This window comes from Triturus cristatus, chromosome 8 (genome assembly GCF_964204655.1).
Source record: "Triturus cristatus chromosome 8, aTriCri1.1, whole genome shotgun sequence".
NCBI lineage: Eukaryota > Metazoa > Chordata > Amphibia > Caudata > Salamandridae > Triturus > Triturus cristatus.
The window spans coordinates 1,410,949,039-1,410,973,285 of NC_140591.1; the positions used below are offsets into that span (position 1 = coordinate 1,410,949,039).

At 42.8% G+C, this 24,247-nt stretch overlaps 1 protein-coding gene across 1 annotated transcript in view; it reads right to left on the minus strand.

Moving 5' to 3' along the window:
* The window catches only part of TYR (tyrosinase), a 259,380-nt gene that overhangs the window by 201,130 nt on the left and 34,003 nt on the right, over positions 1-24,247 (minus strand). The window lies entirely within an intron of this gene.

Here is a 24,247-nt window from a genome sequence, read left to right on the forward strand (position 1 = left end):
TAAGTATTGGGGGCTGGGGGGTCAGGTAAGGGTACAGGGGAGGGGTATAACCTTTACCAAGAGTATGCCATTACCATTCATAAATTTACAACAAAAATCGTTGTAAAACTATGCGTGGTAAAGGAATAATCGTGGTAAAGGTTATGCGTAGAAAAATCATTCCGTTGTAATGCATGCGTGGTAAAGGCATGCCTTGCAACGGAATGTGTAGTAATGACATACATTCGTGGGTGTCTAACAGAACATCCGTTATACAAGTGTCAGGATTTATCCTAAAAATGCAACTATTTGAAACGTGTGGAAATTGATAAAAAGTACAGGAAAGAATGTGGAAATGCTTCGATTAATAGTCACATTGTCCATAACCTCATGAGTAATTATGTATACCTTGAAATGAATACCGAAAATACGGGTATCCACAATGTGTTAATAATATGTATTCCTGAAAAGCCACTTAACATTTAAATTACTTGTAGAATGAACACAGACCATGAAACCAACTGACAGTTCTCAATTCAAAAGTGTCAACTAGTTATCCACAAAGGGCATTTTAAAGCTTTGCTCTCTTAACCACTTAACCACCAATAATGTACGCCGCCCTACAATACACTGAGTGCAACCAACTTTCGCTTTTATCCAGCTCCTGTCTGCCAGGTCGAGGTATTTGTTCAGCCAATGAGTAGGCAGTCTACACCTTGCAGACACTCCAACAGCCATGGCGGCCGTTGGCATTTGAAAGTGGAGAGGCATAAAAGTTGGGTATGACTTATAGAACGAGCAAGCTCAATGGACAAATGTGGGAACTGGGTGGGGATCCTCCTCCCAAGAAAAATTTGAAAATAGACAGGCAAATGGCGCATTTTAAACCAATTGTATTAACTGATTTTGGGTGAAAGCAAGAAGGTTTATAAAGCAATAGTGAACAAGTCTTGGAAAATGTAAACACATTAAAAACTGCCAATATCTTTCTGCATTAAGGTGTTCAACAGTTACTGCAGTGTGCAAATTATAATGCATGACAACTTCAGGCCCTTTAAAGTCCATGCTTGCACTGTGTCTTGCACTGCATGTGGCATCAACTTTAGAAGAAAATGATTTGACCAGACTTTGGGCATCACCCACAGCTGCAAGCTCAAAACAGTCAGATAGAAATATGTGCAGACAGGTCTTTAAGTAGGATAGAAAAAATGGGGTGCTCCAAAAAGGGAACATGGAAAATAAATTTTGGGGATTCCCACAGTGTGTCACCCAACCAGTACTTTGGATTCTCTCAGAGCTGTATTTGCATCAGGATATATAACAATATTACAGTGCAACAATTGATAGTAGTGAGCTAAACTAATATTTCAAGGCTTTAAAAGATTGGTAATGATAAATCTAACAACTTGCCATAGTTGAACTTATCATAACTAATACATAAAAGAAGTTACAGAATTCTATCTTCTATGAGCCAACATCTAGCCTTCTAGCAGCCTCTCCCGATTGGCTAAGCCTGTTAAGGGCTGGCCAAACTGCTTTGATGAGGTGATAAGTGGCCTGCATAGAGCCAGAGGATATCTGGTGAGGGAAGCATTGCACAGAAAAGGCCAGGACTGTGGTTGGGTAATCAAACTGGTCTTCAAAGAGAGCAGGACTGTAAGGAATACCAGCCAGACCTACCCCTGTTTCTTGTATCCCCCAGCCAGATGGGAGCCCCAGGAATGGAATTTGAGGAGGTCTGGGAAGAGTGTTAAGGGCAATGAGCTACACCAGTGTGTTGGTTTAGCCATCTCTTACTCTCAAGATGAGAAATGCTCCATCTTGAATATTAAATTGCAGTGCTTTTTGGGACAAGAACATGCCATACTTTGGAGGAAGCATTCATGCTTTTGGTTGGCACCCTGTAGCCTATTGGTCAGCGGTGCCCCCCTGCTCGTCGGCCAGGAACATTGGATAAATATGTGAGAACTGCATAGCAACTAAAATCTGCTGCCTGAAACTACAAGGAAAAGGAAGACAGCCCTGCTGGAATTCTGGTCTGCACCCCAAACGATTACACTCTGAAGAACTGCTCCTGCTGCGCACTTGGAACTACAGCCCTCAGGACTTTGCCTTGCTCCAAAAAGGATTAATGAGTGGACTCCCTGAAAGCAGCAGGTTAACAGAGCTCACCTGCACCATCTACCCCAAGATGTCCCCAACCTGTAATGTGTCTAGTCGACTTAAGGATTTTTTGCCAAGTGCATCGAGGGAGTTGTAGTCCTAAACTTCCAAGGACCATACCAGAGCTTCTAGGCCCTTGGGTTTGTATTTTGTACACTTTGAACCCTCAAGCTTGACTTCAGGAAGATGTTTCAGAAGTTTGGAGCAATATTTGGAAAAAGCTCAATAAGGTGACTGACCCCTCGACTCGAATTCCGGCCTGAAGAGGAGCCTCGCTCTATGACAAAAGAAAATCCTTCTGAAAAATTTCTGAGTGTGAAGGTAACATTTTCACTGGGTCCCCCTACTTAGTGTATTCGAACAGAGCGCCATAGCAGATGGTCTCAAACTTTGATTTTGCCCCAGTCAAGTGAGGCCAGCTGCTCTAAGTTGGAAACTATGTTTTTAAGCACTAGAATGTATTTACTCTTTAAAAAAATCATATCTTCAGTTCTCTAGATTGGATTTTTGTCATTTCGGTGTAATTTTAATCATAAAAATAGTTCCTATTTTTATAAATTGGTTGTGGATTTTTATTGTATTGTACTTATTTAATGTATTTGTGTTTTTAAATGCTCCACACACCTGTATCCTACGTTAAACCTCCCTGCTCAACGCCAGCTACCAAGGCTTGAGCAAGGGATTTGTTTATGGAGACCTTGTTTGGACCTTATGTTGCACTGGAGGTCTCATTGCTAGTGGTAGGTGTCTACTTTCCCCAATTAATAATCCACCTTCCAACACTAACATACACCTTCAACTTGCCAGAGCTATTGGCTTTGTCAATGGATGTTAACTGTTTAAGGTAAATGAGTAACTCTCCCCAGAATACACTTCCTAGCATCTTCCTCACTTCAACGCCCCCAAATGTACACTGCACTCACTCACATGTAAGAACCCTATTTTACTTTTTTGCCTTGGACAACTGTGTAGGTCCTTCTCATTCATTTACATTGAATTTTGATTGCAACTGGAATATGTGATCATTGCTCTGTGTGCTCTGCAGAGAGGCCAACCTACTTACTGGTACTGTGAGAAGCTCACACTTTCCTTCAGCCACAGACCCAGAGCTCTCAGTCACAGTAAGTAAGCATAAGAGTAATAAGGTACTCGAAAAAAAACACAAAAACCGAACATGATGGAAATGAATTACACCATTAGGGAATCCAAGATTAAGTAAAACACATGAAATAAAAGAGGTATTAAATCACTGGCACGTATAACCTTAACATTTTTCACCTTCATTGTTTGGAAATCAAACCGTGATAAAGGCATGAATATAGGACCCGTTTTAATGCCATATGACAGAGCCAGATCCCCAGAATAATGCAACAAACATCAAGCATGCTACAGTGTGTACCTGTCTTTACAATCCAAACACGTTTGAAGTATGGATAAAACATTCTAGAACTAGTGCGAATAAAAAAAGGACCTTAATAAGCAGCACGTATGTGCACCATATTCTAGGCATGCATACTTCTAGCATTTCAATTTTTTTTTTACATTTTCCTGGAATTCCACAAATCAGAACACTACAAGACTGATTTCTCCCTTTGAGCTTGATTTGGATCAATTTCGCAAGGGAAGAAAAGCTTATCATTTGGATCAACGTTGCTGCGGAAGAAATACGGTACCTCCACTTCTAAAGTGACTAGCGACCTATAGCCATGGCCTTGGGTGTTACAGTGGGGGAGGTAGCGTGACTAGCGGTCTCAGAAAAATAAACATAATACAGGTTTTAGCATTATGACACTTGCCATTATCTCACCTATGAGCTTGCATCCAACTCTTCCCTGTGGAAATTGGGAAAAGGGGGATCTATACCTGTGAATTACAGACACTTGGATCAGGGATGTATCCTGCAATGCCTGAAACTGTGTCACTGGCCTACAGTGGATCCCACCATAGAATACCCTGGCACCAAAGAGCATAAAAAAGGTAAGCTCTGCATTGAGCGTCACATTGCAGAAAGTTGATTTACTGCCTGGCTTCCGCCATATTGTTCAGAGTGAAGCGGGGCAGGCAGCCTAGAAAAGGCAACCCAGACAAATACATTGATTTGTTTAAAGATGCTATCGTATTTCTAAATAAATATAAAAAACCTATTTAATATTTTGTGCAGCAACATGGATGAATTTCAGAGGCGCTGCCCAAAGAGGCCTATTGGAGAAACTGCCCATCAAACAGTGCAGTTTTGATTGTTAATGCACCAATTCTGAGAAAGTAAGATTGTAGATGTTTTATACACAGATTGAGCAGGTAGGGACATAAACCTAATGGGCCTGATTACGATATAGGTCGGAAAGCCTCCGAACGCTCGGAGGCTTTCCGACCTACATGGTAGGTTTACATTCGACTGCCAAATTATAATGTCGGGGGTCGGAATGTAAAGCGGCTGGGGAAACCGACTGTGTTCCGATGGGCTCATGGAGCCTGTCGGCCAATCAGAAAGGCCAAATAAATCACATTAGGAAGGCGTTTCTGCCTTCGAGATTATGATGGCATTTTCCGACAGCAGTTTCATGTCGCCCTTTCCAAAATGGAACTGCTGTCGGAAAGTGTCTTTGGGGGACCCTAGCATGACCCCCTTCTCCTCTGGCTGAGGCCCTGGGGGGTACCTATGGTCCTCCCATCACATCCCTGGACTGTCTGGCAGGCATGTGTAAAAACTCCAATTTCTCAATGAGAGCTTGTGCTGTGTGCGGTTTCCACCTGCAGCACAGGCTCCCATTGAGAAATGGGAAGGTCGCATTGTGATATGGTGTGCGGAACCGCCGACCTATTGTTGGTCGGTTCTCACAACAAGACAGTTGTCCACCCAATATAGTAATAGTCCCCCATGTGTTCTAAGGATTCGTAATAGCAGCGTCTTCTGCAGCATTTGCACTTCTGAGGCGTTATCTTGTATTAACCATATTTCAGCAATGCCAGAGGGACCAACAGAATTTGGCTCTGATATCAATTTTCAGGCTCAGTCATATGTAACACTGGACAGTTAGTGAAAAATAGGATGGTAAAAGTAGGGCACATTGTGAGGATTACTCAGAGCAGAGATATTTGAGATGGATGACTTTACAGCTGCTGTGTTGGCTAAGATTTTAAAGACACTGTAGCAAGATTAGTCATCAGGTCCCAATAAAATTAATATCCTTTGAAGATTGGAAAAACTATTCTGCTAGTGCGATTTGGAATTTTAACTAATTTCCTTCCAAGTGTAGTACTTTAGAGACCGCGTCTCGGAAATGTTCAGCCTGTGAAAATACTGAACTGCTTGTACTCAGATTTGTCAACCCAAATTCAAGATGGAGTTAAGAGATGGGGGAGATGGGGGTGTACTACTAGGAACACCAAAAATAGTCAGAATGGCTTTTAAAAGGATTTTATCAAGACCAGTATTTCATTTTGCCCCATATGCTGTTCAGCCATAAGTGAATGCAGAAATCAATTTTGCTCTAAAGACATTGAGTATTAAGGAGCCAGATGGACTGTGCAGATATTGGTACAACTTCCACAGGTTGAGTTGTAGACGATTCCCTCTATCTCTGATTGCTGATAATAGAGCTTGGTTGCCTCATTTTTCGTCCTGCAACACACCCAGGTACTGATATGCATCACACTGAACCACCTTTTCTCCGCCAATTCTTCAAACATATTTACAGTTTTCCCATTTTGTATAATCTTGTGTTTTTTAGTTTTTTTCTAAGTTCAGCATGAGATCATTGCAGTTATTGTAACAATTAAGGCAAGTCAGTGCTCTGAAGACAAATCGGTGTACTGTCCAGCAGCACTAAATATCATTTGCTTATTGAAGGGCAGGAATGTGTACAAAGTCTATTTTGGGCAAAGATATTCTCTCTTTTTTCATAGCCGATTATTTCTACTATATGGAGATTGAATAATAAGGGTGTGAGCAAACAACCGTGCATCAAACCATAATTTGGATAGACTTTTCTATTCACCATCCTGTCCAAGCTGATCTTCATTCTCACCTATGTATCAGTGGGCAGCATTCTAATGGTCTTAAACAAGGGTGCGGGGAATACCGCAAAATTATAATTCTTTTAGAGAGGGCAGCTATATTTGCCCTGTCGAAAGCCATGTTAGAATACAAATAACAAACATGTAGAGCAATTTCTTGTTTCAGGGCATTTTCGGCCGTTGGATGTATTGATAGAATGTTAGCCAACATCTCAAGCCCTTTCTGAACCCAGTCTGCAGCAGGAGAAGTATTCTCTCCGCCTTAGCCCATTCCTTTGATTCCTTGAGAAGCATCCTGGCAAATAATTTAACTTCACTGTTGAGCAAAGTGATTGTTCTATAGTTCTTAGGATCCATTGCACTACCCTTTTTATGTATGGGGTGCAATATTGAACCACATTTGGACCTGGTCTGCTATCTCGATCAAGGGCTACATGATCATGTCCTTGTTGATCTGCAGGCATGAAGTGCTATCACCAGAGGTCTCAGACACAATTATTCTCTCAAGCGTGATACTCCCTGCTAGCGAGGAAAACTGGGGAGGTGCACATCCGCAGTGATAACATTGGTACTAAACAGTTGGGCCATTCAGATTACTCCAGTATCTCCAGACCATCATGGTCCAGCAAATTGTAAGCGTGGTCAGGATTGTCATTTAGCTGGCCCACTGGAACAGAAAATGTTCTTATAAAGTAACCTCTACAATGCAAAAGTCGTGAGCCCTCAAACTCCTCCAAACTTTCACAGGACATTAGTTTTAGATATGAAAATCAAAACTTATTAAATAAAGTATTTTTTACAGTGAAAAAGGGCAGGAAAACTAAACTCTATTCACAGATATTTCATACACAATAAACATTACCAAGTAATCAGGTAATTTTGTAATATGGTCCAATATTGCCATCGAAAGGATCTTTTGACATTATAAACCACGAGGCCTTTGTAAATGTCACCAGAACCCTGAGAAAGCAATATTACACCATATTACACACAGTACCTGTTATTTCTTTTTTTTTAACTTTTTGTTTTGGGGTAGTTGGCTTGAAAAAAAAGCAGTTTTCTTTAAATATCAATGGATATTGATTGGGTTAGAATATTTAGGTTAGAATATTTAGGTTTTGTTTACCTTTCTTGGTCAAATTGGTGTCAAAACAATGGGCAATAGTAAGGGTCAGTGTATTTAAGCACCTCTGTGGCAGCAATGTATTTTTTTTGTACCTTGTTCTTTATTTAGTTTCATTTGACATATGGTAGAAAGCACACAAGTACATGACCTTTACATTTCAGTAATACCAACATTCACTAGCATCCTATTACATTTGAAAAGTCAATATACATTAATTGTATCTCACTCTGCTTCCAGTAGAGGATCAGCATTGAGTTACAAAAAGAACAGCAAAACAAGAGAAAAAGTCAGACTGTTCCCACAGTGTGTACCCAACTTGTGTCTATGATTTCATTAAACATCTCCTCCTCTTCTAACCAATGTTGCCATATGTGGGAACATTTCGAAGCCATGCGGAAGAAATTTGCACAAGACAGCCCACATCCTGGACAGCTGTCGAACACCCCAGGATACATTTTTGCTATATATGCTGGTGACAGGAAAGTTGGATGTAAATTGTTCAGCTGAGTGAAATGAAATATACCACTATATGCCAGGAATAAGCCTTCGCCTAGCCCATAATCTCATCTTGTTTCTTCAAAAGTGAGAAGGCATCCCCTGCATACAAAACTCCCATCACTCAGTACCCACCCGCTTGACAGAGGGATTTGTCATATGTTTTAGCCAGATATTTGAACTGCGGTACACACCACAGGGCAGGGGAACCTCCGGGGCAAACGCCAATCCCAGGTCAGCTAGTCCACAGCTTTTTTTCAGCAAAGCGCCGCCACTCTTAGGACCCTAGGTTATGAATCCAAAGACTGAGCTAAGTTGAGTAGGGGGTCGTCACTAGGATGATAATATCCGTATTTACCAGCCAACCATGAAGTATTTTACATACTTCACAGTTCCCCATAATATTCTGGTGTTCACGCCACTGTAGATTGCGCAATAAAATAATCAAAACCATATATACTTGGGGTGGGTGATAAATTTCACTCCGCTGGCGGAGTTGCAGACTTTTGGCCATACATAACACGGAGTTTCGAGGCAAACTGCCGCACAGCGGACTTTTTTTTGTGCACAACTCGCCAACGGCAAGTTGGCAAGTGAGAATTGAGTTTCCCTGGCGTGATTTTCCTCCGCTAGGAGGGCATCCGGCAAGAGTTTCCCACAGAGGGCGGTCGTTACCATTCGTGGTGAGAAAGCTTCCACTCGAGGATAAAATCTACTTGAATGGCAGCAAAGAATAGTGCCCTCTGGTGCAGATGACGTTCACGCTGATTTTGCAGCACAGAACAAGGTCCAGTGCTAATAATCAGCGTGGCGATTCTTGCCAGTTTGTGGAACTCTGGAAATCTCGCAGTTTTCATGTTTCTCAACAGAGTGCTGTGGAGAAAAAGCTGTGAGAGTTCTGCTCACTCAATATATTATATATCAGCATTTTAGTATATATAACAGCAATTTAGTTAGGGCTATGTCATATTTTCCTTTGAAATGCAGTGTTTGTTTTGCTAGCTTGAATCTACATGAAACTTTAAAAACAAAATTCATTTAATTTAAGTTCACCATGGCAACTTTTGTGTAGATTCGTGAAGAGTAGGAGAAGTGGGGGAAATAAAGTAGGGTCAAAAAGTGGCATTTTCTCATTTAAAATTTGATAGGAAACTTTACTCTCCACCTCCACCAATGTTATCTATTTCAGGTCTAAAAACCCATAGGACCTAAAGGCTTGGATTCGCTGATCTCAAGATAATGTGTATTCTTGTGTCTGCTGTTACAGGAATGTAGGCACTATCCACGCATCCTGGAAAAAAAAGTCAAGTCTACATGTTCACATTACCTACAGGCCTCGGATGAGTGGGGAGGCCTCTAAATGACCTATATAGAGTTTAGAAAAAAAATTGTTTGTGTTCTAAGGTGCACAAGCACAGTTTGCAAACCCCGAAAAGCACATGCCCCATCCTACCGGTCTTCTAACCCTACATTTGGCGTGTTCGGCTTCATTGTATATCAGCATTGTATTTGTTGGAGTTTGGCATCAAAATGAAGGGAAGTGGGGTACAGAATGCAGGGCAGCCTGCACCCTGGGCGGTACTAAGTACGGAAAGAGCCTTTGAGTTTCTGGAAAAAATGGAAATTGGTGCAAAGCACAACGTGCATAGGCTATGAATCTGACAAGTATAAATTTCATAAATGTACGAATACTTTACTCAATTTTGTACTTAAGCCATCCCAATGTACACACCAGAATTGGGCCCTCATCAGTAGGAACTGGAAATGCAATAAATTCAAGTAGAATATCTGACTACATATCGGCATTATAAACACTGGGCCACCTACAAAGCACATTGTGAACCATAATTCTCCATGCTTCAAGAAGAATTCAATTAACTTTGGTGTCCATGGAGCATCTTTCTAAAGTGGCGGCCATGCTGTGAACCAAGACAGCCACAGCACAGTCAATGCAAGTTTCAGCTGCGATATAATTTGATCTGGTTGAAGTTCCAAGAAGATGGCCTGATCCTTGTATGTCGAACAGATTGTCCTTATATGAAGGATTCCCAACTTTTCTTTTTCTCTCTGTTTCGGTCTATTGACCAAGCAGGAGGTGCAGAGACCAGATACCCTTTGGATTTGGAACCTTCTATTTCCAAATCAGTTAGCTGTAGTATGTCCGAGAATGCCTTGAGTGTTGAAAATCTCTCCTGCATCACAATACAGCTCAATCTGTAGATCCATACGGAGAAGGACAATGGGGTCTCCAGATGCACACAATAACATAATTATATATGTACGGTGAACAAGGTAGAATTTTATGGTGCAAAATCTGCTATTACTGGTTGCAGTTTTAAATGTGTGCGAGTGTTTCCTGCGATTGCTTATCCTGGAACTGCTCACTGCAATCAGTTTGCCAGTTCGGTCTGACATGCAACAAAGGCGCTACGATATCCGCCCAGATTTCCTGGTAGAGGCGTGTTATAACTCCCATGCCCTCATCTATCTGTATGAGCAATGACAGTGTTGCAGAGACTTGTAGTTATGTATCTTGGGTGCCCCATATTTGTTAGGCCTGGGCAGTGAACTCCACTCTGTTTGATGAGTTTGCGAAGTTTTCTGCACTACGCGCAGCTCGCGGAGTGCAGAAAACTCCGCTCTGCGTAGTGCAGTGGAGTTTTTTCCCCACTCGTGTTCGCCAACGGTAAGTTGGCGAGCTGCCGCTCGGGAAGAATTTCCAATCGAGCGGCAAGAAGATCATCGTGAACTGCAGTTCCCACTGCACTCTGCCACCTGTGGAACTCAACAGAGATTTTTTGTCAATTTGCGGAGTTACGCGTAGTGAAACTCTGCGAACTACTCCTAGGCCTGATATTTGTTTGGCATTCCAATGAGGAGCTCAGTAGTGTGTGAATTACTCATCTCCCACTTGGAAGAGGTCCTGCACCTGGGCCCATGTGAGCATGTGTCCATCAATATACAAGTCTCACGCTTCACAGCAGCCCTCCGTTTTCCAGTGCATCATGTTCAGTTCTCTGTCTAGACACAAGAAACTGGTGGGGCCTCATCCTCAGCGTGCACCAAACAGATCCCAGGTATGCAAGGATGGTCTCCAAATCCTTTTGTTTGGCATTTGCGTGCCCCTCTTTCTATATGTGGTCTGTATATGTTCGGTGTTCTAGATCCTCTAAGTAGGGCTCTATCTAGGTCGTTGTCCATGCCATACCAGCCTGCCATGAATTGTAGTTGTGAGGCCTGTTAATACCCTTCCAGATCAGGGTACCCGAGTCCCCCCTGCTCATATGTACACTGCAACGTCTCCATTTTTACTCCGCTTCCTTATTTCCCCACCACATCAAACTGATCAATGCTGATTTGAGCTTCGTAAGGACGTCACGGGGATCAGAAAAATGCTACACTGAAATAAGTACAGGCATCCATGGAGCACCAACATTTTTGGTATGACTATTCTGCCAACCATAGAGAGGAGTAGGAATATACAATAGTCTCATCTTTTATGTGTGTCCAACAAAGGTTTGCCTAGGTTCAATGCTATTCACCTATCTAGGTCTAGGAAAAAGGGACTATTTTCTATTTTCCCAAAATTTGTGCTATTGGTTAGAACACTAGGCTGGTTTAAATCGTCCCATATCTTATCTTTCCTTTTATTTAATGCCATGGCTGGGAGCTATCTGGAGCCTCACACCTAGTTGCAAATGCAACGGAGGAGAAACAAAGGCACACAGCTTCACAAGTAATTAAGAGAGGCATGGTTTTTACTTTGTTCAGTCCCTGTATATAAGCCATATGCATGCATTGTGAGAATGTCAGATGTGTTGGTCTGTCCCAGTATTAAGACAAATATCAATTTAAATACCACTATTCTGTTTTATTTCTTTTATAGTTCTATTAATCCCAATGCAGAGTGCCCGAGTTTTTTACATCACACGTACACATTAAGAAATCATATAAGTGTGTAAATCAATGTACAGAATGTGATGTGTTACATAAGACTATGAGAGCTACAAGTTGTAGGAGTCACGTCATTTGTAGCTCACTGTGCTATATTAGAAGGATTACAAATTATTATCTGCAAGTAACAAAAGGATCTCTGAAAAAGCAGTTGCCTGCTTACCTATCTAAATAAAATAAAATGTAATTTTAATGTTACATGACGTGCTTGCAGAAACACATTAACCCTCTATGTTACTTTGATTCAAAACTGGGACTAGCCAAGACACAGATCTCTGTAGCAAATGCGTGAACCACCAGAGTTGTCCTACCATTTTTATTATTATTCCTTGAGATTTACTGGGCATAAAAAGCTCTCTGCAGCAGGTGCCTAAATCCAATAAGATATTTTTAAATACAGACTTTACAACCAGTTAAGCTGAACAGATTTACGATCACGTTTCTCCTTGTTGGCAGTTTTTTTGTGGCACAGTTTAAAAAAATTAATGTATGAACTGACGCTCAGATTTTGCATCTGGGTTGCCAATTTATGGCAGAACCTCGACAAAATCTCATCTGTTAAATCTCAAAGGCTCCCCTAAGCCAATCACAACACTGCTGTCACCATGACAGCAGTGTCATGATTGGTCTGAGGACTGTGGTTTGGCGCTCAGACAGGGACTGAGAGACTGTGCATAATCTCCACCAAGGCTGTGCATTACAGACCGGTGGGGAATTTGCAAAGTGTGCATGACAATTTTGGCGGCCAAACCATCATGCGCACTCAAGTGCACATATCACTTCTTCCCCTGCTGGCTGTGACATCAACCAAGCCCTGCCCTGTCCCGCCCCACCCCAAAACTGCCTTCAGCAAGGAAATAAAAATGATAATACCAGCAAGTTATCATTTTATTTGCCCTTGTTTTACACTGCTGAAAAGCAGTGGGGCTACTTTCCTCTGCCACAGCGAAGGAGCCACCGCCAACTGTCAATGACAAAATTAATCAATGCATAAATGGCAAAGCAAGTACGTACAGCTCAACTGTATTGCTGTGTGAGGTAGAAGAACCATCCTTAGTCAGCACTTAAGAGCACAGTTCTGTATTCCAAAATCTATAATGCTATATGAGACCCTGAATAAAAGGATGCAAGGTTGTGACAGAGATGCCGGGATATCTTTACAGGTGAACCATGTCTTTATTTTATCCTATCTGTTTGAAGAAAAACTCCTCTATTCACTTGGCCAACTCTGCAAGACCTATAGAATATTTGGCACTTCGTTCAATGAGACCATTATTTTGACTCTGCATCAAAAAAAGTATCCGGTGTGCTAGAGCAAACATCATTTCAGTGGCTGCCCCTACTAAAGGGTTGTGGGGATCCATGGCCATCCACTTAATCAACTAAAGAGCACAGAGACATTAGGCCTTGACCACGAGGGAGTGGGCCAGGACACGGATGTCTAGGCTTTGGTCACCAAAAGACATATACCAAATACAATATATGAGAGGGGGACTATAGATTGATAACATAACGTAAAGATTTGTAAATTTTCTTTGAATCACAGAATTTGTTCATGTTTATCATAAGGTTATGGGTGTTTATCGTGAGGTAAAAAACATTTAGATAGGCTTATGGTAGTACTATTTTTCTTAAAGGAGAGTTCTATGAATGGTTTATTAGTTTCTTTAATGGGGTAAAGGCCAGACTTATCGCCTCTTAACAGTTCCATATTTAAAGGTGGCCCACTCAAGACTACCTCGCCACTAAAAGAGCAGCACCAAGAAGCAGGTTTAGTTCCTTATATGATTTGGTCTGAAATGACACTTGAAAACATATTAATTGTTTTAAAAATGTTATCGTTGGGTAAGATTTTCATCAGCCAATGCCTGTGACAATCCACTAATATATATTTTTTTATTCCATTTTTCATGAATTACAGCAAATATTGCAGCTTTACAGTAAAGAATCGCACTACAAACAAGGATTCTGCTCGTCAGCGAGGTGTAAAAGCAGCACTTTCCAAAAATTTTACATGAACATAATTTACCTCAACAATGTACATAAAAACACACGTCATACAGGTGTACAGGCTACTTATTTCTGGAGTACATAGGATGAGGAGGAAGGTTGTATAACAATATTCTAGTTTGGGGGGAGGGAGACCCCCTGTCATATCCACCACAGGCACTCACTTGTCGCATTATAAGTACGAATTCCATGTGGGCCAATTCCACCTCTCCCCCCCCCCCTCCCCAGCAAGCATTCATCTGGAAGGAACCTCCGCGCCGCCAAGCAGTACATGCCAATGTGCCACATTATCCTGAAGTTTGGGTTCTGTCCGGACCAGCTTCATCCAGACACCCTCAGCGACGCACCATTCAGTTACATCTTTTAACCATTCTTTCACCGTGGGGGCTCTAATGCTGCGCCAGTGGATCGCCAGCTGTCGTCTGCCCAACAGTAGGGTGAAGACTACAAACATGTTTTGGGAGTTGGCCATTTCACACTGGGTATCCCCATTCCCAGTAAAAAGAGTGGAGGGCTGTGTTGTATGATGAGGTGTAACATATCTTGTTATACCAACCATTCCCAGTAATCCTGGATTTTGCTGCATGTCCACATCGGGTGGTGGTATCTCGCCACATCCTGGTTGCTTTTTGAACACTGAAGTGACTTTGCGTTAAGTTTGTAGAGCATAGCTGGGGTTATATATGTACGGTGAACAAGGTAGAATTTTATGGTGCAAAATCTGCTATTACTGGTTGCAGTTTTAAATGTGTGCGAGTGTTTCCTGCGATTGCTTATCCTGGAACTGCTCACTGCAATCAGTTTGCCAGTTCGGTCTGACATGCAACAAAGGCGCTACGATATCCGCCCAGATTTCCTGGTAGAGGCGTGTTATAACTCCCATGCCCTCATCTATCTGTATGAGCAATGACAGTGTTGCAGAGACTTGTAGTTATGTATCTTGGGTGCCCCATATTTGTTAGGCCTGGGCAGTGAACTCCACTCTGTTTGATGAGTTTGCGAAGTTTTCTGCACTACGCGCAGCTCGCGGAGTGCAGAAAACTCCGCTCTGCGTAGTGCAGTGGAGTTTTTTCCCCACTCGTGTTCGCCAACGGTAAGTTGGCGAGCTGCCGCTCGGGAAGAATTTCCAATCGAGCGGCAAGAAGATCATCGTGAACTGCAGTTCCCACTGCACTCTGCCACCTGTGGAACTCAACAGAGATTTTTTGTCAATTTGCGGAGTTACGCGTAGTGAAACTCTGCGAACTACTCCTAGGCCGGATATTTGTTTGGCATTCCAATGAGGAGCTCAGTAGTGTGTGAATTACTCATCTCCCACTTGGAAGAGGTCCTGCACCTGGGCCCATGTGAGCATGTGTCCATCAATATACAAGTCTCACGCTTCACAGCAGCCCTCCGTTTTCCAGTGCATCATGTTCAGTTCTCTGTCTAGACACAAGAAACTGGTGGGGCCTCATCCTCAGCGTGCACCAAACAGATCCCAGGTATGCAAGGATGGTCTCAAAATCCTTTTGTTTGGCATTTGCGTGCCCCTCTTTCTATATGTGGTCTGTATATGTTCGGTGTTCTAGATCCTCTAAGTAGGGCTCTATCTAGGTCGTTGTCCATGCCATACCAGCCTGCCATGAATTGTAGTTGTGAGGCCTGTTAATACCTTTCCAGATCAGGGTACCCGAGTCCCCCCTGCTCATATGTACACTGCAACGTCTCCATTTTTACTCCGCTTCCTTATTTCCCCACCACATCAAACTGATCAATGCTGATTTGAGCTTCGTAAGGACGTCACGGGGATCAGAAAAATGCTACACTGAAATAAGTACAGGCATCCATGGAGCACCAACATTTTTGGTATGACTATTCTGCCAACCATAGAGAGGAGTAGGAATATACAATAGTCTCATCTTTTATGGTGTCCAACAAAGGTTTGCCTAGGTTCAATGCTATTCACCTATCTAGGTCTAGGAAAAAGGGACTATTTTCTATTTTCCCAAAATTTGTGCTATTGGTTAGAACACTAGGCTGGTTTAAATCGTCCCATATCTTATCTTTCCTTTTATTTAATGCCATGGCTGGGAGCTATCTGGAGCCTCACACCTAGTTGCAAATGCAACGGAGGAGAAACAAAGGCACACAGCTTCACAAGCAATTAAGAGAGGCATGGTTTTTACTTTGTTCAGTCCCTGTATATAAGCCATATGCATGCATTTTGAGAATGTCAGATGTGTTGGTCTGTCCCAGTATTAAGACAAATATCAATTTAAATACCACTATTCTGTTTTATTTCTTTTATAGTTCTATTAATCCCAATGCAGAGTGCCCGAGTTTTTTACATCACACGTACACATTAAGAAATCATATAAGTGTGTAAATCAATGTACAGAATGTGATGTGTTACATAAGACTATGAGAGCTACAAGTTGTAGGAGTCACGTCATTTGTAGCTCACTGTGCTATATTAGAAGGATTACAAATTATTATCTGCAAGTAACAAAAGGATCTCTGAAAAAGCAGTTGCCTGCTTACCTATCTAAATAAAATAAAATGTAATTTTAATGTTACATGACGTGCTTGCAGAAACACATTAACCCTCTATGTTACTTTGATTCAAAACTGGGACTAGCCAAGACACAGATCTCTGTAGCAAATGCGTGAACCACCAGAGTTGTCCTACCATTTTTATTATTATTCCTTGAGATTTACTGGGCATAAAAAGCTCTCTGCAGCAGGTGCCTAAATCCAATAAGATATTTTTAAATACAGACTTTACAACCAGTTAAGCTGAACAGATTTACGATCACGTTTCTCCTTGTTGGCAGTTTTTTTGTGGCACAGTTTAAAAAAATTAATGTATGAACTGACGCTCAGATTTTGCATCTGGGTTGCCAATTTATGGCAGAACCTCGACAAAATCTCATCTGTTAAATCTCAAAGGCTCCCCTAAGCCAATCACAACACTGCTGTCACCATGACAGCAGTGTCATGATTGGTCTGAGGACTGTGGTTTGGCGCTCAGACAGGGACTGAGAGACTGTGCATAATCTCCACCAAGGCTGTGCATTACAGACCGGTGGGGAACTTGCAAAGTGTGCATGACAATTTTGGCGGCCAAACCATCATGCGCACTCAAGTGCACATATCACTTCTTCCCCTGCTGGCTGTGACATCAACCAAGCCCTGCCCTGTCCCGCCCCACCCCAAAACTGCCTTCAGCAAGGAAATAAAAATGATAATACCAGCAAGTTATCATTTTATTTGCCCTTGTTTTACACTGCTGAAAAGCAGTGGGGCTACTTTCCTCTGCCACAGCGAAGGAGCCACCGCCAACTGTCAATGACAAAATTAATCAATGCATAAATGGCAAAGCAAGTACGTACAGCTCAACTGTATTGCTGTGTGAGGTAGAAGAACCATCCTTAGTCAGCACTTAAGAGCACAGTTCTGTATTCCAAAATCTATAATGCTATATGAGACCCTGAATAAAAGGATGCAAGGTTGTGACAGAGATGCCGGGATATCTTTACAGGTGAACCATGTCTTTATTTTATCCTATCTGTTTGAAGAAAAACTCCTCTATTCACTTGGCCAACTCTGCAAGACCTATAGAATATTTGGCACTTCGTTCAATGAGACCATTATTTTGACTCTGCATCAAAAAAAGTATCCGGTGTGCTAGAGCAAACATCATTTCAGTGGCTGCCCCTACTAAAGGGTTGTGGGGATCCATGGCCATCCACTTAATCAACTAAAGAGCACAGAGACATTAGGCCTTGACCACGAGGGAGTGGGCCAGGACACGGATGTCTAGGCTTTGGTCACCAAAAGACATATACCAAATACAATATATGAGAGGGGGACTATAGATTGATAACATAACGTAAAGATTTGTAAATTTTCTTTGAATCACAGAATTTGTTCATGTTTATCATAAGGTTATGGGTGTTTATCGTGAGGTAAAAAACATTTAGATAGGCTTATGGTAGTACTATTTTTCTTAAAGGAGAGTTCTATGAATGGTTTATTAGTTTCTTTAATGGGGTAAAGGCCAGACTTATCGCCTCTTAACAGTTCCATATTTAAAGGTGGCCCACTCAAGACTACCTCGCCACTAAAAGAGCAGCACCAAGAAGCAGGTTTAGTTCCTTATATGATTTGGTCTGAAATGACACTTGAAAACATATTAATTGTTTTAAAAATGTTATCGTTGGGTAAGATTTTCATCAGCCAATGCCTGTGACAATCCACTAATATATATTTTTTTATTCCATTTTTCATGAATTACAGCAAATATTGCAGCTTTACAGTAAAGAATCGCACTACAAACAAGGATTCTGCTCGTCAGCGAGGTGTAAAAGCAGCACTTTCCAAAAATTTTACATGAACATAATTTACCTCAACAATGTACATAAAAACACACGTCATACAGGTGTACAGCCTACTTATTTCTGGAGTACATAGGATGAGGAGGAAGGTTGTATAACAATATTCTAGTTTGGGGGGAGGGAGACCCCCTGTCATATCCACCACAGGCACTCACTTGTCGCATTATAAGTACGAATTCCATGTGGGCCAATTCCACCTCTCCCCCCCCCCTCCCCAGCAAGCATTCATCTGGAAGGAACCTCCGCGCCGCCAAGCAGTACATGCCAATGTGCCACATTATCCTGAAGTTTGGGTTCTGTCCGGACCAGCTTCATCCAGACACCCTCAGCGACGCACCATTCAGTTACATCTTTTAACCATTCTTTCACCGTGGGGGCTCTAATGCTGCGCCAGTGGATCGCCAGCTGTCGTCTGCCCAACAGTAGGGTGAAGACTACAAACATGTTTTGGGAGTTGGCCATTTCACACTGGGTATCCCCATTCCCAGTAAAAAGAGTGGAGGGCTGTGTTGTATGATGAGGTGTAACATATCTTGTTATACCAACCATTCCCAGTAATCCTGGATTTTGCTGCATGTCCACATCGGGTGGTGGTATCTCGCCACATCCTGGTTGCTTTTTGAACACTGAAGTGACTTTGCGTTAAGTTTGTAGAGCATAGCTGGGGTTATATATGTACGGTGAACAAGGTATAATTTTATGGTGCAAAATCTGCTATTACTGGTTGCAGTTTTAAATGTGTGTGAGTGTTTCCTGCGATTGCTTATCCTGGAACTGCTCACTGCAATCAGTTTGCCAGTTCGGTCTGACATGCAACAAAGGCGCTACGATATCCGCCCAGATTTCCTGGTAGAGGCGTGTTATAACTCCCATGCCCTCATCTATCTGTATGAGCAATGACAGTGTTGCAGAGACTTGTAGTTATGTATCTTGGGTGCCCCATATTTGTTAGGCCTGGGCAGTGAACTCCACTCTGTTTGATGAGTTTGCAAAGTTTTCTGCACTACGCGCAGCTCGCGGAGTGCAGAAAACTCCGCTCTGCGTAGTGCAGTGGAGTTTTTTCCCCACTCGTGTTCGCCAACGGTAAGTTGGCGAGCTGCCGCTCGGGAAGAATTTCCAATCGAGCGGCAAGAAGATCATCGTGAACTGCAGTTCCCACTGCACTCTGCCACCTGTGGAACTCAACAGAGATTTTTTGTCAATTTGCGGAGTTACGCGTAGTGAAACTCTGCGAACTACTCCTAGGCCTGATATTTGTTTGGCATTCCAATGAGGAGCTCAGTAGTGTGTGAATTACTCATCTCCCACTTGGAAGAGGTCCTGCACCTGGGCCCATGTGAGCATGTGTCCATCAATATACAAGTCTCACGCTTCACAGCAGCCCTCCGTTTTCCAGTGCATCATGTTCAGTTCTCTGTCTAGACACAAGAAACTGGTGGGGCATCATCCTCAGCGTGCACCAAACAGATCCCAGGTATGCAAGGATGGTCTCAAAATCCTTTTGTTTGGCATTTGCGTGCCCCTCTTTCTATATGTGGTCTGTATATGTTCGGTGTTCTAGATCCTCTAAGTAGGGCTCTATCTAGGTCGTTGTCCATGCCATACCAGCCTGCCATGAATTGTAGTTGTGAGGCCTGTTAATACCCTTCCAGATCAGGGTACCTGAGTCCCCCCTGCTCATATGTACACTGCAACGTCTCCATTTTTACTCCGCTTCCTTATTTCCCCACCACATCAAACTGATCAATGCTGATTTGAGCTTCGTAAGGACGTCACGGGGATCAGAAAAATGCTACACTGAAATAAGTACAGGCATCCATGGAGCACCAACATTTTTGGTATGACTATTCTGCCAACCATAGAGAGGAGTAGGAATATACAATAGTCTCATCTTTTATGTGTGTCCAACAAAGGTTTGCCTAGGTTCAATGCTATTCACCTATCTAGGTCTAGGAAAAAGGGACTATTTTCTATTTTCCCAAAATTTGTGCTATTGGTTAGAACACTAGGCTGGTTTAAATCGTCCCATATCTTATCTTTCCTTTTATTTAATGCCAATTTATAGGCTTTTCTGCATGCTTTAATCATTTCTGTCTCCCTGGGTTTGTGTTTGAATGCAACTAAGAGAGCCTTGTGGGTTTTAGAACAATCTACATCAAACCATTTTTTCCCCTTGGTAGCACAAGATCTTCCTCGTCCTGTGAGATTTTTTGCGATTCGCTTTACCGGCTTGTCAAAAGGCCTCTATTACCACGCCAGGCTCAGCGCAATTGTCAAGGCACTGCTTGATTTCTTCTTCACCCTCCGTGTACAGCTGGTTTAGAAAAACCTCAGGCATTATCTTCCCCCAACTAAATTTACGTGCCTGATCTATTGGATTAAAATCCCTATTCGATAGGCACTGTGTCTCAACTCTATGCAAGACCAGCACCCCATTATTTCTAGAGTCATTGGGTTATGATCCCTATAACCACTCCAAAATGAGCTTACTTTTAGTTTATTTAAGAGCAGAGAGGCAGAAACCACAATATAATCTATGGTTGAGCCACATGCCCTACCAATAAAGGAAGGTACAGAATCTATCTCATTCAAGTGCTCAAGACAATGTAGGTTGTTAATAGCAAGTAAGCTCTCTAGCAGGTGGCCTTGGGCCGAGTGTTGAAAATGGGCTGGTGGGACCAAACTATCCGAAAAAACCCTACCTAATGTGTAGTTCGGGGAGCAGGGATGTACATTAAAGTCCCCCATTAGGATAAGTTCAAAACAGGAGCAACTATCCTCTCTAACCTGCTCTAAAAAATGTTGCAGTGCGGCTACGTGCCCAGTATCCTCAAAAGAAATTATAAAAATTGATTACCACCAAAGTGGGACGCTTATAAAACTTAGTTCTACTGCTAACAAATGAGAGGATGAACTAGACAGTCTCTTCATTGTACAAGCCAATGTAAGTGATATCAAGGAGAGCAGGTCACCCTTAGCACGCCCTGTAGAGGAAGGGGAAGCAGATTTATAAAAAGATGCAAACCCATCCATAACAAACAAGTCTGACATATCCCAGGTTTCTTGTAGTGAGACAATATGACAAGCCCTTATTATGTTCAACTACTGCTCGTCGTCCGTTTTTGCCCATAGTCCTGCAATATTCCAGGACATTAATTTACAAATTAAGAGACCTGGTTGGGAAGGAGAACATTGTGGGCGAATATCAATTGCTAACGGGGAGCACCCTGTAGTATTCTTGACCTTACTATGTCTGGATAGTCAATCAATGCTGTCTAAATCCCTCAGAGGGGCAAATCTATTTTCGAGGGGAATGGCTGTACTCACATTTGGACACACAATTGGACGAGGACATGTCTTTTCCTGAAGAAAACTACATTTTTTGCTCTGGAACCTTAGACATTGGATTCCACCAGGATAGAAAAAAGTGAAGCGGGGTAACCTGGATTCCAGTGTTTGATTCTGGTCTATACTGTCTCTGAATCATGGCTCTTGTGCATGTCGGGTGTGCTAAATTGACCACAATACCGTCACCCCCCCTTTCTTTTTTAGAACAGCCCACTATTCAAGCCATGATAACATGGGATGCTATGTCGTGTCCATTTATTAGTGATCTATCCAGCCAGTGGGTCACTTTATGTAACAGATCTACCGTAGACTCCTTCGAACCCCGTTTGACTGGTGGAACTCCAGTCAAAACAGCCACTAAGGGTGCTGACTCAGGGGGCAGGTTTAAGATGTCTGTTCCTTTATCAGTCTTTAGAGGGAGACTGGAGGAGCTAGGGCCCTGTAGATCGGGCCCAAGGTTATCCCAGGGTTTATCTTATTGGCAGCTAATAATCTTTGCGAAGCTAAAGCAATACCACCACCCAACTCCTTATTGTTTTTAGATGTTCTTTGGCTCCCTTATGAACATAAACCTCCAAATGGGTGTTTTTACACCCTGGCTCTTGCTGCAGACATCCCCTCTGGTCTAATTGTGGACCATTGCTGGTTAAGGGAGCTATGAGTACTGATCTATCCTGTAGCGTGTGCCATGCTCCCCAGTCATCTCCACAAGCTCTGCTTCCCTGGCACTAGATAGGTATCGAGTGTGAAACTCATTAGACTGATGCAGCAAGTCTTCAATCTTTGCCATCTGTGAGTTAATGGGAGCTAAGAGTAACTTTAGCATATCTTCCATCTTTGCTAGCATGGCGAAATCGGACTCGGGTCCACATGAACTGGATCTAGAACGACTGATACCACAGGCTTTTTAAGAGCCTGCACAGCTTCCCCCCCCCTTTCTTTTTGACCGGCAGTTTGGGCATAAAAGTGCCTTCCGCTTGATCTCCCTCTGCTTCCTATGGTAAATCAGTGGCAGTTAAAGTGGATGCCATCTCGCTTTGCACCTCAGTAGATGAAGGGGCACCATGTGGATGGTTGATTATCTCTAACGAAAGTCTCCTTTCGGCCAGAGCAATTTCGTCTGACAAAACATTTGCCGCCCTGGCCAGAAACATGTCAAGAGTGGTTACTGTGCCCCCTCCACCAGTCATGTTCATTGTTTGCTTCCTATTCCCCATTGTCTTTCAATAACCGTACTATAAGAGCTTGAAAAAAAAACAGTACCTTGAAAGAATCCTCAGGACGCAGGGGTTGGAGCCCAGCCTCTTCCTGGCTCTGACAGGGGCAGACGGGCCTGCTCTTGGCCCGGGCGAGCAGGGACCCAGCCAGTAATTATAAGCACCTCCGGGCGCAGGCAGCAGGTGTGTGGTGATGGCGACGGCTGCAGAGTGTGCCGGGGCTTGTGGTCCTGCCCCTCCCTCTAGCACAAAAACGGACTCGCTAGATATCTAAATGTGGTGGGTCCTCATGGTGGGTCCAATTATGGGAGTTAATCTCTTGATATGCCACTTAGTCCCCTCATAGGGAACATCACTGATTTCTGATTATTAATTTGTAGATAGTCAAGTTCTTCCAGTAAAATGTTCATGATACTCTAGGTTTAGTCACGTACACCAATAGATCATTGGCATACAGTGACACCACATTTCTACTGTCCCGTGTGCGTTTTACCCAATCATTGATGGGATCATGAAATCTACATGCTATGGGTTCAATGGCAAGCATGAACAGCAGTGGCAACAGCGGGCAGCCCTGGCTGGTCCTTTGCCAAGTCCCTCTCCTTCTAGACCATGTTACATGTTAGTGTGAACCCTCAACAGTGGCCTAGTGTACAGCAGGGAAACTGTTTTTATAAACCTTGGTCCAAAATTCATTGCTCCGAGTGTCTCTAACAGGTAATGCCATGTGACTGATACCACTTTTCCGGTAGTCCATTTGGGCCTGGTGTCTTTGCTCTACTGAGCTCTATATAGCCCTCTTGATTTCCTGTAGCGTTATGAGTTCTTCCAATAGGAATTTCTGATCCCACGTAAGTGTGGGCAGGTGGGCTACGTGCAGTACCAGGTAGAAGGTGTGCCCTTCAGTGGCAGGGGGGGGGGTGTAAAGTCATTTGTAGTATGCTAGAAATGTGTTATTTGTTCTTGCTCATGTACCATGTTTCCTGGCCGCTGGTGCTCTGTCTCCCCTAAGTAGCTAGGCCAATAATCTACCTGCTTTGTCTCCTTCCCTGTGTAATGGTTGTCTAAATTCTCTGTGTTGTAGTTGCTCTCTTTTTAGGGTTTTTGCAAGTATTTTTGTCCTTACATCATGTGTCTGTTGTAGGGCTGTCACAGTTTTATGTTGGTGTGCTTGTTGCTCCGCTATGTTTTTTCCCCACTGTAGCCATTTGATCTTCTAGCTCCCTCCTCCGTGAATACATGCCTGACATAGCTATTCCCAGTGGTACCACGTTCATGGCATCCCACTGTGTCCCTTCTTTTCCTGCTGTGTTCAAGTTTTGTGTGAAATAGCATCTTAGGAAATCTTGCTTCTGTTGTTGGAGCCCTTCTTGGTGTATCAGGGCCGGCAGCCAGCAGGTACATAGCGCCACACTATATTGTGTCCATTTATATTTAAATTGGAGTGGGGAATGGTCCGACAGCACTCTGCCTTCATCAGTAATATCCATTATCAGACGGCTATTTGGACAATCTAGTAGGACCAAGGCTATTATTGTGTATGTGCTTGTTGCCTGCTT